The sequence below is a fragment of the Salvelinus alpinus genome, chromosome 30 (genome assembly GCF_045679555.1).
Source record: "Salvelinus alpinus chromosome 30, SLU_Salpinus.1, whole genome shotgun sequence".
NCBI lineage: Eukaryota > Metazoa > Chordata > Actinopteri > Salmoniformes > Salmonidae > Salvelinus > Salvelinus alpinus.
Window position 1 is genome coordinate 25573961 of NC_092115.1, and position 15704 is coordinate 25589664.

Consider the following 15704-nt stretch of genomic DNA (forward strand, 5'->3'; position numbering starts at 1 on the left):
ACACACACACAAACGCGCATACATGTGTCTTGCACACACACACACGCATGTACGTACACACACATACGAATGCACACGCTCGCACGCACACACACAAACATACACAAGCTCTCTCTTTCTCTCCCTCAGCACAGTGGAAAGTTACCCCCCAGTACAGATGTCCATCTAGCGGTGGGAAGGATGGACCAGAGGCCATGCTGATTCTCCTGCTCAATACCAGGGCATCAGTCTCTTTAAAACCAGCTTTAGCACTCCATGTCCCCCAGTCAGTATTTGCTTGAATGATTTGTGGGCTCCAGGGACAAGGGATGTGCCTTTTTGGAGTAAGCCAACAATCCAACTCCCCCCTCCTCCCTCCATCCCTCCCTCCTTCCATCGCGAATGCTTTGAGTCTCTTCCCTGCTGTCTTTGAACCGAGATCAGAGGGAAGTATTTTGGCACACATGATGCTGGTCGATCAGGTGCAGGGATAGTCTCCTTTTGAGTGGTCTGTTGTTGTAATAATGCGACCCTCCCCCACACACTTTCCCTCCCCTGCCTCCTCCTCCTCTCTAACCTCCTGTGTCTCGTTCTCCTCTTTCCCTTTTCAAAATCATTGCAGACCCTTGGATTTGTTTCACCCTGCAACCACGTAATTACTAGTTGTACAAAGAGAACAAAGTGAGGACAGTTAGGGTACACTGGTCCAGAGGGCCCAACCCTGGACGGACAGACGGACGGACAGACGGGGGGGGGGGGGGGGGGGGTGGATCAGTCATCTGCAATGAACCCAGATCAGCCTGGGAAAGTATGGGACGAGACGCTTTCAGAGGATTAAACAGCAGATTTAACCCAGATCCCCCCCTGGCTGATCCCTCCCCAAGAAAGACATCAGACCTAACTACCCTTACTTACCAGGAAGTGGTAAAACAAACGACGATGGCTTGAGAGGGAGCTAAGAACAAACATTCATACATGCAGTAGATTTCATAGGCAGTAAAAAAGGAAGAAAAAATGGACCAGGGATGAATGAATCAGGGACCATCGGTACGGCGGTTGACGGTTCAGATTCCTTTTGACTCAACAACACGAGGCAGGAGTTGAGTCCTCAGACTCCCTTAGGACAGTTTAATGTGCCTTGGTTTCTAGGATCTAGCCAATGTGGTTGGTCCGTGTGTGCATGCATGCATGTGTGTGTGTGTGTGTGACCTACCAAACACAAATGATATTAAACCAAAAACCAGGTAGAGGGAGATTGGTGGAGATTCTGCTTAACTACAGCATTTACAACTGTCAAGACCCCAAACCTGTTTATCTACGACTCAGGCTTTGATTGAGTAAATCAAAGAAGGAGATGTGAGCAGTCAACGGAGGGTATAGACAGAAACAGATGGTTTCAGCGGCCGCTGGGCAATTTTGTGTAAATTTTGCTTTAAAAACACAGGGTGTTTATTGTGAGCTATCATATAGCCCTGTCAAAGCCACCGCCAATTATTGCCATTAGGCTTCCATCCTGTCACTGCCTGTCCCTGTGTCCCTGCCGCCCTCTTCTCTCAGCCCTATAATCTGCCCTCACTTTTGCTCCATCAGGCCACCAGAAGCAGGCAAATTGTTAAATATGTTCCCCCTCTTTGCTGCCTGTCTGAGGCAAAAGGCCGGGTGCTAAGTCACCGTCAGTGACTTTTTTGGTTTTCATTTTTCTCCATCCACCCCTGGCCCTTCAAACCCAGTGACAGGAGCGGGGAGACCTGAGTGATGTTTGCATTGTGTGCAATGAATTGAAAAGGAAATGGCCATTAAAGTATGGTGGTGCTGGTGTTTGGTGGTGATGGTGGAAAGAGGGGGATATGTGACCGTGTTACTGCTGCACTGTTGGCTGTTTCCTGCTATGTTGCAACAACCAACCCCTTATTGAGAGAGACATTCTGGTGGGGATCTGTACGGTGTGTGTGCCAGGATGCACCACCACTGCTATGTGTGACAGACAGTACTGTAACTCCAAAAGGGCAGTCAGACTGCTGGTGTCTATGACACTGTGAACAGGAAGGCATTGTAGAGCACAGAGGCTACAGAGTAGCATAGGAAACCACCTCCTAGTCTGTAGTTAACAGGTACTGCTTAGTTTAGGGAGGCTAAATAGCCTCTCTCCCTCCTTCCAGGAACTACAGTGGCTGCGTCGCTAATGGCTACATATATAGTGAATAGGGTGCCACTCAGTGTCTGGGATGAATGTGAGCGAGGGCTGAATGTAAAGGGTGTAGGGAGGCAGAAAGGCCCACCCCAGTGTAGTACCTAGAGCCAGTGCAGTTGAGTGAAAAAGAACACTGGCACACCTCCCTGGGTGATGTCACCCTCTCCCACCCCACCCCCTTCTCACCCTCCCTGGATCAGGGCCCAAATCTCCCCATTCAGACCCACTGCCAGTCCCCGCCTTACTTCGCCTCGCCTCGCTACTCCAAAACAGAGGCTACCCCACCACCACTCCAACCACCACCACCCCCCCCACCACACACCCGGCCAACAATGCTCAACATCGAGGGCTTTGCGGACACGTCACTCATTTGTCAAGTGTCACAACACACAGCAAAACACAGCAGCACTAAGGAAAAAACACAAATATACACGCTCTGTTTAATATACACCAAGGTCTGGTTGATCCACGCTCTGTTTAATATACACCAAGGTCTGGTTGATCCACACTCTGTTTAATATACACCAAGGTCTGGTTGATCCACGCTCTGTTAAATATACACCAAGGTCTGGTTGATCCACACTCTGTTTAATATACACCAAGGTCTGGTTGATCCACACTCTGTTTAATATACACCAAGGTCTGGTTGATCCACACTCTGTTTAATATACACCAAGGTCTGGTTGATCCACGCTCTGTTAAATATACACCAAGGTCTGGTTGATCCACGCTCTGTTTAATATACACCAAGGTCTGGTTGATCCACACTCTGTTTAATATACACCAAGGTCTGGTTGATCCACGCTCTGTTAAATATACACCAAGGTCTGGTTGATCCACGCTCTGTTAAATATACACCAAGGTCTGGTTGATCCACACTCTGTTTAATATACACCAAGGTCTGGTTGATCCACACTCTGTTTAATATACACCAAGGTCTGGTTGATCCACGCTCTGTTAAATATACACCAAGGTCTGGTTGATCCACGCTCTGTTAAATATACACCAAGGTCTGGTTGATCCACACTCTGTTTAATATACACCAAGGTCTGGTTGATCCACGCTCTGTTAAATATACACCAAGGTCTGGTTGATCCACGCTCTGTTTAATATACACCAAGGTCTGGTTGATCCACACTCTGTTTAATATACACCAAGGTCTGGTTGATCCACGCTCTGTTAAATATACACCAAGGTCTGGTTGATCCACGCTCTGTTAAATATACACCAATCTGTTGGTGGGGCTGGCTGGGCTGCACCATCTCTTAGAAAAACAGATGCTATCTAGAACCTAAAAGGGTTCTTCAGCTGTTCCTATAGGAGGACCCTTTGAAGAACCCTTGTTGGTTTCAGGTAGAACCCCTTTGGTTCCAGGTAGAACCCTTTTGGGTTCCAGGTAGAATCTACCTGGAACCGAAAAGGGTTATTCTATTGGGACAGCCAAAGAACCCTTTTGGAACCCTTTTTTCTAAGAGTGTAGTCTGGATTGATTGTGGCTGGGTTTGGAGTCAGAGCAACAAGGCCCTGAGTTTAGAGTCACAGTAAGTGGTTGTGTTGAGGAGCACACTCAGGTGCAGCCCAGCCAGTCCCCCAGTGTTCCCTGCCTGTGTGGATCATTAGGACTATCACAGCCACTCAAGAGGGATTAGGTGACTTGAAAAGGTAGTAGGCCTATCCTCTCATTGTGACCACTTAAGAGCTAACATGGATGGACTTGTGGTCCTCGCTCTCTGCCTGCTGGTGGATGAAGCCCAGGGGTTATTGTTGCTGTGGAATCCCACTGTGTGTGTGTGTGTGTGTGTGTGTGTGTGTGTGTGTGTGTGTGTGTGTGTGTGTGTGTGTGTGTGTGTGTGTGTGTGTGTGTGTGTGTGTGTGTGTGTGTGTAATCAGGAGGGAGAGGATGATATCACCAGCCAGTAGTGTTAGTATCTTCGAGGGTATCATGCTGAACACCGAGCAAAGTTAGCAGTCCACAGCTATAGCCCCAAGCAGTCCTAATCCATCAGACACACACAATCCACATTTACACATGTGGTATATGCACACACACTCAAACATACACACATTGGGACAAGAGAGAGGGAGTGAGGGTGTGTTTTACATCGGCTCACACATTCATTGGAACAGTGAACCTGATAATACACACTTTCAGTCCCTGTCCACAAAAAGTTTAAATCATAAATTATCATGAAAAAGTTGTGTAAAAATATGAAGTATTTTAACTTCATAAGTATTGTATGTTCTTTAGAAATAGTTAGCAACCAACGATCAATGAGCATAAAAAAACATAGAGTTTAATACAAAATCACAAAATAACAATAAGCCTTGTATAACCAACCTTAAATCTCCTGTGTTACACAGTTACTTTCCTACAATACCAAAGCTGTTCAAACAGGCAAACAGGAGGGTGGAAGAACAGGGTTTCCTTAAGTTGCTATTTTTGCTGCTCCAATGAATACAAACTTTGTCACAGATGGTTCTTAAAAATAGCCAGGACAGGAATCCTACCCCCTCTTCTCTCTGTCTCTGTCTCTCTCTCTGTGTCTCTCTCTCTCCCTCTCTCTCTCTCTCTCTCTCTCTCTTTATCTCTCTCTTTCTTTCTCCCCCTTCCTCTCTCTCTCTGGGGGTTTGAACAGGTTTGAGGAGAGAAAAAATGCAGCAGCAGTCAATGGTTTGGAGAAGGAATTAACACAAAAGGCTCATTTCTGTGTGGCTCTTTTCAAGGCTCCTGGATAATGTCGAACCCCCGGTTTTGTGTGTGCATTTTCGGGGTCACGGAGGAGGGCACATTAAGCCAGCGCAGGCAAGCTGGACATTTTACTGCAAACTCTGGTGGCAATTTCCACCTCCTTTCTTTCTTCTCCTGCCTTTCTTTGGCTTTAATACACCACCAGGGTCTAACAGGCCTTCTTGGGAAGAAGCTTTAACGCACCCCAGCCTTTACTGAGATGGTAGAGTACTTCACTGCAAGCTTAGCAGGCAGCTCCCCCTCTCTCTAACCCCCCCCGCCAAGATGAAAGCTGCATCCACTTTAAAGTGGATTAGAGGAGCAAAACATTGAAACAATGGGAGGTGAAAAATCAAATTAGGCTCTTAAACATCAAAAAGGGTGCCTGGAATAGCTGAGCTTCCTCCTCACTAATCTGTTTACTTTTGGTGAACGATATATTCACCAGCAGCATCACAAACCAAACCCGTTCCCCACTAGTTGAACCCTGGAATACAGTAAAGCACAGACAGACCGGCCTTTTCTGTTCAGCACAAATAAAGATATCTACATTTCTGTTTATCTATTGGTACATTTGGAGAGAGAGCAACCACTGGCTCTGGAATGTGCTCATCGCACTAAAGTTGGAGAGATAGATGGAGAGATAGATGGAGAGAAAGAGAGCGACAGGAAGAAAAGAGGCTGTTCTAACCTTTACACAACAAATCAACCGGTTCAAGAAGAACTCTACTTCACGCAATGCTGTTGTGCAATCTCTTTCTGCCTCTCCCCCTCTCCTCCATCTCTATGTCCTCTCTCTCTCTCTCTCCCTCTTGCTTTCTTATCCTCCCCACACTCTCACTTTCTCACACACACACTTCCTTTCATTCTCTCTCTCTCCTCTCTTTCTCTCTCCCCCTCTCTCCCCCTTCATGTGGAGAGGGTAATATCCACTAAAGAATGCCCCTGCAGTGTTCCATGTTGCATTGTTCACGCTCAGCCTCCAATTTGCTCTCCACATTCTGCAGCCACGTCTGAGACGTTACGCCGGCTTAAGAGACAAATCGCACACACAAAAAAAAGAGAGAGAGAAGAGAAAAGGCTAACCCTTCACAGCAATGCAATTACCGCCGTATTTGAAGCCGGCAGCCGCCGCTGCCTGGCTTTTGTGGTGGGGCTTCTGCTCTTCGCTGGTGCCCTGTACTTTAGCACCGCACCTAATAGCCATAGCAGCAGCAATTTTTACGGTACAAGACATTAACATGCTACACTCAACAATACCCACACTGAAAGGGACTTCAAAAAGGAGCAGAGGCTTCGCCTGCTTAAGTTGGCCACAACCTGCCAATGGGAAAGACAGCTATTGTGTTTATTACACCTTAGGAGAGGAGATGGATACAGAGACTAGACAGACACAAGATGAAATGTGATTTAACAACGTCAATGGTCAACTAGCGTTTTGATTGTGGTCTGGTGACAATGCAGCTCCTATACCATCCAAGTGCATGAAACATTATATCCTCTCTAAAAAATGATTGCCTATGCCATAAAATGTGCAATGCCACAAACTGTCTTTATAATGTAATGCCACACCGAATGGTAGCTACATTTTACATGGTAGACTTAATGTAAAATTCACAAAGACCACCAAGAATCACAGCTGCTTTTCTATTAAAAGTGAGACTATGCATGTCATGGAAATGGGTCCTAAACCACACTGTGTGACAGGTGGGTCATTTTACAATTAGCCACATAATGGTGTTTATCATGGCAATATACCCTCACACAATAAAGTTAAAATACATATGATTATTCAACATTTACCACGGGGTTTCAAGAGTGTTTTGTACTTTAATATGATCATTATTTCACAAATATATATGGCAATAGGTATTAGATATAATCAGTGGTGTAAAGTACTTAAGCAAAAATACTTTAAAGTACTACTTAAGTCGTTTTTTGGAGTATCTGTACTTTACCTTACTATTTATATTTTGCCAACTTTTACTTTTACGTCACTACATTCCTAAAGAAAATAATGTACTTTTTATTCCATACATTTTCCCTGACACCCAAAAGTACTCGTTACATGTTGACAGGAAAATGGTCCAATTCACACACAAATCAAGATCCCCACTGCCTCTGATCTGGCGGACTAACTAAACACAAATGCTTTGTTTGTAAATTATGTCTGTTGGAGTGTGCCCCTGGCTATCTGTCAATAAAAAATAAAACAAAAATTGTGCCACTGGTTTGCTTAATATAAGGAATTTTAAATGGTTTATACTTTTACTTTTGATATTTAAGTACATTTTAGCAAATCTATTTACTCTAGATACTTAAGTATATTTAAAACCAAATACTCTTAGACTTTTACTAAAGTATTATTTTATTATTGGGGCGGCAGGTAGCCTAGTAGTTAGAGCGTCGGACCAGTAGCCGAAAATCCCTGAGCTGACAAGGTAAAAATGTGTCGTTCTGCCTCTGAACAAGGCAGTTAACCCACTGTTCCTAGGCCGTCATTGTAAATAAGAATTTGTTCTTAACTGAATTATCTAGTTAAATAAAGGTTAAATAAAAAAATTGACTTTTACTTGAGTCATTTTCTATCCTTACTTTTGAAATGGACGTTCACCACTGGATATAATCTGCAAAACAATTCAATTGTATGTAACTGTCTAGGCCCACAACATGTCTCTATTTCTGAAGCCATTCCTCTCCTTGCCCAATTGTATTTATGTCTCACCATATCCGATGGTTACGCGTATTTCAGGTTATAGTAATGAATACTTTGATGGTAGGCTATTCATTCTCCAGATAACGTGAAACAACTCTGAAGAAATAACATGACAAGATAATAGTGCAACGATGATTCATGAGATGTCCAGAAAGTGTATAACAAACAAAATATTTGTTCGTTTTTTCTCGTTGACTTCATACGTTACATTCGTCATAAAACCAAGTCTCTACTGTCTGAACTATATGGTCAGTGGCACTTAATACGCTGCTCCGCTTAGAATAGAGATGTTCTCCGCTCCTCTCCTCTCACCTACTATCCCCCCTCTCTCTCTCTCTCTCTCTCTCTCTCTCCCTCTCCTCTCTCCCTCTCTCCTCTCGCTCTCAAACAGCCATGTGCGCATGCAGCCGCGAGAACCGTAGCACAGGAGGCGCGAGGTGAATAGCGAGGAAAATGAGCAGAAGGGGGTGCTTTATACAAAGCCGTTAGAAGAGAAAGTTAGACACAAAGAAACAACTAGCAGCAAAATGCGGACAGCGAGGAGGGAAAAACCGGGGCACTCTCACACAAAACAAGACAGCGACCATTGAAAAGACCATCTGTGATTTGAAATGGATGAGTGTTGTGTGTCCTACATTTCGCTTCACTAAACGGGAGGAGCAGTGAATGGGTTGCAGCCAATCAGTAACTTAAAAAGACCATAAACAAATACATGTGAGAATAGACCCCTTTAGCAGCCCCCAACACAGGACAAATTACCCAGGACGAGTTGGCAGGACACAGCTATTTCCAAAAACAAAACCTCTGAAATCTGGAATTAACCTCTTAGCTAGATCATTTGAATAAACGCACTTCTTCCAACTGGCAGCCGTAGGATATGGAGCAGGGAAAACCACAACCGTAGGCTGAGTGTGTGAAAATGTCACGGATGTTTAATTATGTTAAATGACTGGAGATCATTTACACGAATCATTTTAAATGACCGTTATTGATCGGCTATTGATCTAATAGACTATGCGTTTATTGTACGTAATCCTACTTACTATTAGCCTACCACACAATAGCCTAATAATAATAAGCTAATCATAATAAAAATTTAAAAAAGATAATTACCATAATATATACATTGTCCTAAAATGTTAATTAATAAAACATGTCCCAATTTTGTTACGCTTCTCCTTTCTATCTGTTCTCTATCGTGGATTTGTGTCAGTCAGTCATGTGAGCTCAGTGTTCTCTATCGTGGATTTGTGTCAGTCAGTCATGTGAGCTCAGTGTTCTCGCTCAGAATGATTGCAGCAATTCATTTACATCTGATCTTCGTCAATTAATTAGAGAGCTTTCTGTATTCATACACAGCAATTAGCATTAAATAAATATAGATTATTTATATATTTTTCCCAGTTGCTGGTATTCTCTTTTCAACATGCTTCGATGTTAACATTAATTTGCATGAAGTGTAATTTAAATGAGCGTCAATGAGGTAGGCCTACCTTTATTAGGCCGCTGTGTTCAAGAAGCATGCAAAATAGGACCCTAAAAATGCATCTGAAAAAACGAATTATGTATTTTAATAGTATTATTATTATCGTACCATTATCCTATTATTCACCTGTTATTGTTAGGCTATCATGCATAACGTGACATAATACAAATTATCAAAGTTGAGTTTGCAATCAGTTTCATCATTTCATATTCATCTATGAACATGTACACTGTAATACTCCCAATAATCAAATAAAGGCCAAGTAGTCGATCTGTGTAGTCAGGATGTTTAAAATGATAGACTTTCTAAATGACATCATTCATTGAGCGCATTGACATGAAGCCATTTAGAGACAATGAATTACCTCGGCGCCCATAAAGCTAACTAATGTGAAATATCTCATATTTTAATCAACTTGAGAAAAGTATTGCTATTCTCCAAATTTGGACGTGAGCCGGAAACATTGATGGCAGTTTAATTCAATTAACTGGTCAAACATCTTTGATTTGTTCCCATTAAAAAAAGTGCATGATGGTTTATTTCCAAAAAGTATCACGGAAGGTTAACGACTCCAAGAGAAGCCTATGGTTTTTAATTGTGGACCGACAGTGTTTTATTGTGTTAAAACTAAATTCTTTAAAACCAATTTTCTGATAACAGGTTCTGGTGAGCAGCATTAAATCACAAGGGACTCTAGGAGCTCTTTCATCTAGAGGACGAAATAATAATTTACCTTTAAATGAGAGAAAGTAAAGTAGGCCCTATGGTTATAATGTGGCTCCAATATATTCTTAAAGTACTCGATAGCAGGACTTACTCTTAAAGTCATTCATTACTAAAAGCTATTCAATTAATTCTACTTGGCCCAACAAATCTCAAATTTGCTGTACTGATACATGCATACAAGGAAATAATACAGTGACTATTTATGGTTTGTGGAGGACTGCAAAGTGTTGTAGAATTATACCAGAATGGTCATCAATTGTACATAATATATATAACGTGTTATAACCCCTGCATATATTACAGTGCACTTATCCAAATAAAATCAAATCAAGTTTATTTTATATAGCCCTTCGTACATCAGCTAATATCTCGAAGTGCTGTACAGACACCCAGCCTAAAACCCCAAACAGCAAGCAATGCAGGTGTAGAAGCACGGTGGCTAGGAAAAACTCCCTCGAAAGGCCAAAACCTAGGAAGAAACCTAGAAACCTAAATATATTCGTATCCAAAAACATTCAGTAAAATGTAAACTTTTAATTGTAAAGAAGCTATTTCAAGAACAAAAATAACTTTCAGTGTTAACATTCTCACAAGCACACTTCAAATGTGATACTAATCAAATATATATCTAAGTATAATTTATCGCATATTCATTTTTCCTCCTTTCTGATGCCACTTCGAGTTATAGTACTTTGGCTTTTAATTTACTGGTCTAAATCAGTTCCTGGGACATGAGGAGGCTGCCTTATGAAGTGAGTTAAGTAACAACCTAAGGAGGCTTATTGACCAATAGAGTTTGCTGAGCACTAAATTCTCAGGCAGAACAAAGAAGTGAATGGATGAGAAAGAAAAGGAGGGAGGTGGTGTGGTCCTGGGATCTGACTTGGGACTGTGTGACCCAAGTGGGGGTGGCTAGTGCTGGGGCTGGGGGGCTGCCCTGGGTCTGCCCTGGGTCTGCTAGTCTCTCGATCTCCCTGGGGTCTGGTCCCACCATACTCAGACACAAAAATGACAGGACCCCCCACCTCCGCAGCTCAACTCTCCAATGAACTATTCACTCACTCTCTTTTCCCTGTACTCTCTCTAGAAGTCTTTCTCACAAGTACACACACGCAAATGCACACGCACTGGAGCCGTAGTGCTCTATATAAGGAGGGTGTTGCATCCCGCTCCCCTCCGTGTCAGCCAGATGTTTCTACTGACATTTTGCTGTGCACCTTAATTGGGGAGGACGGACTCGTGGTAATGGCTGGAGTGGAATTTGTAGAATGGTATCAAATAAATCAAATATATGGTTTCCATGTGTTTGACTCCATTCCGTTGACTCCATTCCAGCCATTATTATGAGCTGTCCTCCCCTCAGCAGCCTCCACTGCAAACAAATCAAACCAAATATTATTAGTCACATGCTCCGAATACACCTTACAGTGAAATGCTTCCTTACCAGCCCCTAACCAACAGTGCAGTTAAAAAAAAAATACGGATAAGAATAAGAGATAAAAGTAACAAGTAATAAAAAGAGCAGCAGTAAAAAATAACAAAATATACAGGGGGGTGCCAGAGTCAATACATGTAAATGGTGCGTTAGGTATAGAATATTAGGAATCAAATCAAATCAAATTGTATTTGTCACATGCAAGGAATAGAACAGGTGTAGACCTTACCGTGAAATGCTTACTTACAAGCACTTAACCAACAATGAGGTACAAGAAATAGAGTTACGAAAAATAAAGTAACACAAGAAAATGACATTACAATAACGAGTCTATATACAGGGGGTACCGGTACCGAGTCAATGTGATGTGCGGGGGTACAGGTTAGTCGAGGTCATTTGTAAAGTGACTATGCATAGATAATAGACAGCGAGTAGCAGCAGTGTAAAATCAAAGGTGGGGGGGTCAATGTAAATAGTCAGGGTGGCAATTTGATTAATTGTTCAGCAGTGTTATGGCTTGGGGGTAGAAGCTGTTAACTTCTTATGGCTGCGGGGCAGTATTGAGTAGCTTGGATGAAAAGGTTCCCAGAGGTGCCCAGAGTAAACTGTCTGCTCCTCAGTCCCAGTTGCTAATATATGCATATTATTAGTATATTTAGATAGAAAACACTCTGAAGTTTCTAAAACTGTTTCAATGATGTCTGTGAGTATAACCGAACTCATATGGCAGGCAAAAACCTGAAAACAAATCCAACCAGGAAGTGTGAAATCTGAGGTTTGTAGTTTTTCAACTCATCGCCTATCGAATACACAGTGGGATATGGGTCATTTTGCACTTCGTAAGGCTTCCACTAGATGTCAACAGTCTTTAGAACCTTGTCTGATGCTTCTACTGTGAAGTGGGGCCGAATGAGAGGGGATTGAGTAAGGTTTACCATGACCTGAACATGCGCTGACCATGCGCGTTCATGTGAGAGCGAGCTCCGTTCTATTGCATTTCTGAAGACAAAGGAATTCTTCGGTTGGAACATTATTGAAGATTTATGTTAAAAATATCCTAAAGATTGATTCAATACATCGTTTGACATGTTTCTACTGACTGTAACGGAACTTTTTGACATTTCGTCTGCTTTTAGTGAACGCGCTTCGTGACTTTGGATTTGTTTACCAAACGCGCTAACAAAAGTAGCTATTTGGACATAAATGATGGACATTACCGAACAAATCAAACATTTATTGTGGAACTGGGATTCCTGGGAGTGCATTCTGAAGAAGATCATCAAAGGTAAGTGAATATATATATTTTTGTCTTGATTGGGCTCTGAGCGCCGACCTCAGATTATTGCATGGTTTGCTTTTTCCGTAAAGCTTTTTTGAAATCTGACACAGCGGTTGCATTAAGGAGAAGTGGATCTAAAATTCTATGTTTAACACTTGATCTTTGATCAACGTTTATTATGAGTATTTCTGGAAATTGATGTAGGTCTCTGCAAAATCACCGGATGTTTTTGGAACTACTGAACATAACGCGCCAATGTATACTGAGATTTTTTGATATAAATATGAACTTTACCGAACAAAACAAACATGTATTGTGTAACATGAAGACCTATGAGTGTCATCTGATGAAGATCATCAAAGGTTAGTTATTCATTTTATCTCATTTACATTTACATTTAAGTCATTTAGCAGACGCTCTTATCCAGAGCGACTTACAAATTGGTGCATTCACCTTATGATATCCAGTGGAACAACCACTTTACAATAGTGCATCTAACTCTTTTAAGGGGGGGGTTAGAAGGATTACTTTATCCTATCCTAGGTATTCCTTAAAGAGGTGGGGTTTCAGGTGTCTCCGGAAGGTGGTGATTGACTCCGCTGACCTGGCGTCGTGAGGGAGTTTGTTACACCATTGGGGTGCCAGAGCAGCGAACAGTTTTGACTGGGCTGAGCGGGAACTGTACTTCCTCAGAGGTAGGGAGGCGAGCAGGCCAGAGGTGGATGAACGCAGTGCCCTTGTTTGGGTGTAGGGCCTGATCAGAGCCTGAAGGTACGGAGGTGCCGTTCCCCTCACAGCTCCGTAGGCAAGCACCATGGTCTTGTAGCGGATGCGAGCTTCAACTGGAAGCCAGTGGAGAGAGCGGAGGAGCGGGGTGACGTGAGAGAACTTGGGAAAGTTGAACACCAGACGGGCTGCGGCGTTCTGGATGAGTTGTAGGGGTTTAATGGCACAGGCAGGGAGCCCAGCCAACAGCGAGTTGCAGTAATCCAGACGGGAGATGACAAGTGCCTGGATTAGGACCTGCGCCGCTTCCTGCGTGAGGCAGGGTCGTACTCTGCGAATGTTGTAGAGCATGAACCTACAGGAACGGGTCACCGCCTTGATGTTAGTTGAGAACGACAGGGTGTTGTCCAGGATCACGCCAAGGTTCTTAGCACTCTGGGAGGAGGACACAATGGAGTTGTCAACCGTGATGGCGAGATCATGGAACGGGCAGTCCTTCCCCGGGAGGAAGAGCAGCTCCGTCTTGCCGAGGTTCAGCTTGAGGTGGTGATCCGTCATCCACACTGATATGTCTGCCAGACATGCAGAGATGCGATTCACCACCTGGTTATCAGAGGGGGGAAAGGAGAAGATTAATTGTGTGTCGTCTGCATAGCAATGATAGGAGAGACCATGTGAGGATATGACAGAGCCAAGTGACTTGGTGTATAGCGAGAATAGGAGAGGGCCTAGAACAGAGCCCTGGGGGACACCAGTGGTGAGAGCACGTGGTGCGGAGACAGATTCTCGCCACGCCACCTGGTAGGAGCGACCTGTCAGGTAGGACGCAATCCAAGCGTGGGCCGCGCCGGAGATGCCCAGCTCGGAGAGGGTGGAGAGGAGGATCTGATGGTTCACAGTATCAAAGGCAGCCGATAGGTCTAGAAGGATGAGAGCAGAGGAGAGAGAGTTAGCTTTAGCAGTGCGGAGCGCCTCTGTGACACAGAGAAGAGCAGTCTCAGTTGAATGACTAGTCTTGAAACCTGACTGATTTGGATCAAGAAGGTCATTCTGAGAGAGATAGCAGGAGAGCTGGCCAAGGACGGCACGTTCAAGAGTTTTGGAGAGAAAAGAAAGAAGGGATACTGGTCTGTAGTTGTTGACATCGGAGGGATCGAGTGTAGGTTTTTTCAGAAGGGGTGCAACTCTCGCTCTCTTGAAGACGGAAGGGACGTAGCCAGCGGTCAAGGATGAGTTGATGAGCGAGGTGAGGTAAGGGAGAAGGTCTCCGGAAATGGTCTGGAGAAGAGAGGAGGGGATAGGGTCAAGCGGGCAGGTTGTTGGGCGGCCGGCCGTCACAAGACGCGAGATTTCATCTGGAGAGAGAGGGGAGAAAGAGGTCAAAGCACAGGGTAGGGCAGTGTGAGCAGAACCAGCGGTGTCGTTTGACTTAGCAAACGAGGATCGGATGTCGTCGACCTTCTTTTCAAAATGGTTGACGAAGTCATCAGCAGAGAGGGAGGAGGGGGGAGGAGGATTCAGGAGGGAGGAGAAGGTGGCAAAGAGCTTCCTAGGGTTAGAGGCAGATGCTTGGAATTTAGAGTGGTAGAAATTGGCTTTAGCAGCAGAGACAGAAGAGGAGAATGTAGAGAGGAGGGAGTGAAAGGATGCCAGGTCCGCAGGGAGGCGAGTTTTCCTCCATTTCCGCTCGGCTGCCCGGAGCCCTGTTCTGTGAGCTCGCAATGAGTCGTCGAGCCACGGAGCAGGAGGGGAGGACCGAGCCGGCCTGGAGGATAGGGGACATAGAGAGTCAAAGGATGCAGAAAGGGAGGAGAGGAGGGTTGAGGAGGCAGAATCAGGAGATAGGTTGGAGAAGGTTTGAGCAGAGGGAAGAGATGATAGGATGGAAGAGGAGAGAGTAGCGGGGGAGAGAGAGCGAAGGTTGGGACGGCGCGATACCATCCGAGTAGGGGCAGTGTGGGAAGTGTTGGATGAGAGCGAGAGGGAAAAGGATACAAGGTAGTGGTCGGAGACTTGGAGGGGAGTTGCAATGAGATTAGTGGAAGAACAGCATCTAGTAAAGATGAGGTCAAGCGTATTGCCTGCCTTGTGAGTAGGGGGGGAAGGTGAGAGGGTGAGGTCAAAAGAGGAGAGGAGTGGAAAGAAGGAGGCAGAGAGGAATGAGTCAAAGGTAGACGTGGGGAGGTTAAAGTCACCCAGAACTGTGAGAGGTGAGCCATCCTCAGGAAAGGAACTTATCAGGGCGTCAAGCTCATTGATGAACTCTCCAAGGGAACCTGGAGGGCGATAAATGATAAGGATGTTAAGCTTGAAAGGGCTGGTAACTGTGACAGCATGGAATTCAAAGGAGGCGATAGACAGATGGGTCAGGGGAGAAAGAGAGAATGTCCACTTGGGAGAGATGAGGATCCCAGTGCCACCACCCCGCTGACCAGAAG

General features: G+C 44.3%; 1 protein-coding gene across 8 annotated transcripts in view; it reads right to left on the reverse strand.

Moving 5' to 3' along the window:
* The window catches only part of LOC139559721 (E3 ubiquitin-protein ligase RNF220-like), a 193491-nt gene that overhangs the window by 136678 nt on the left and 41109 nt on the right, over positions 1–15704 (reverse strand). The window lies entirely within an intron of this gene.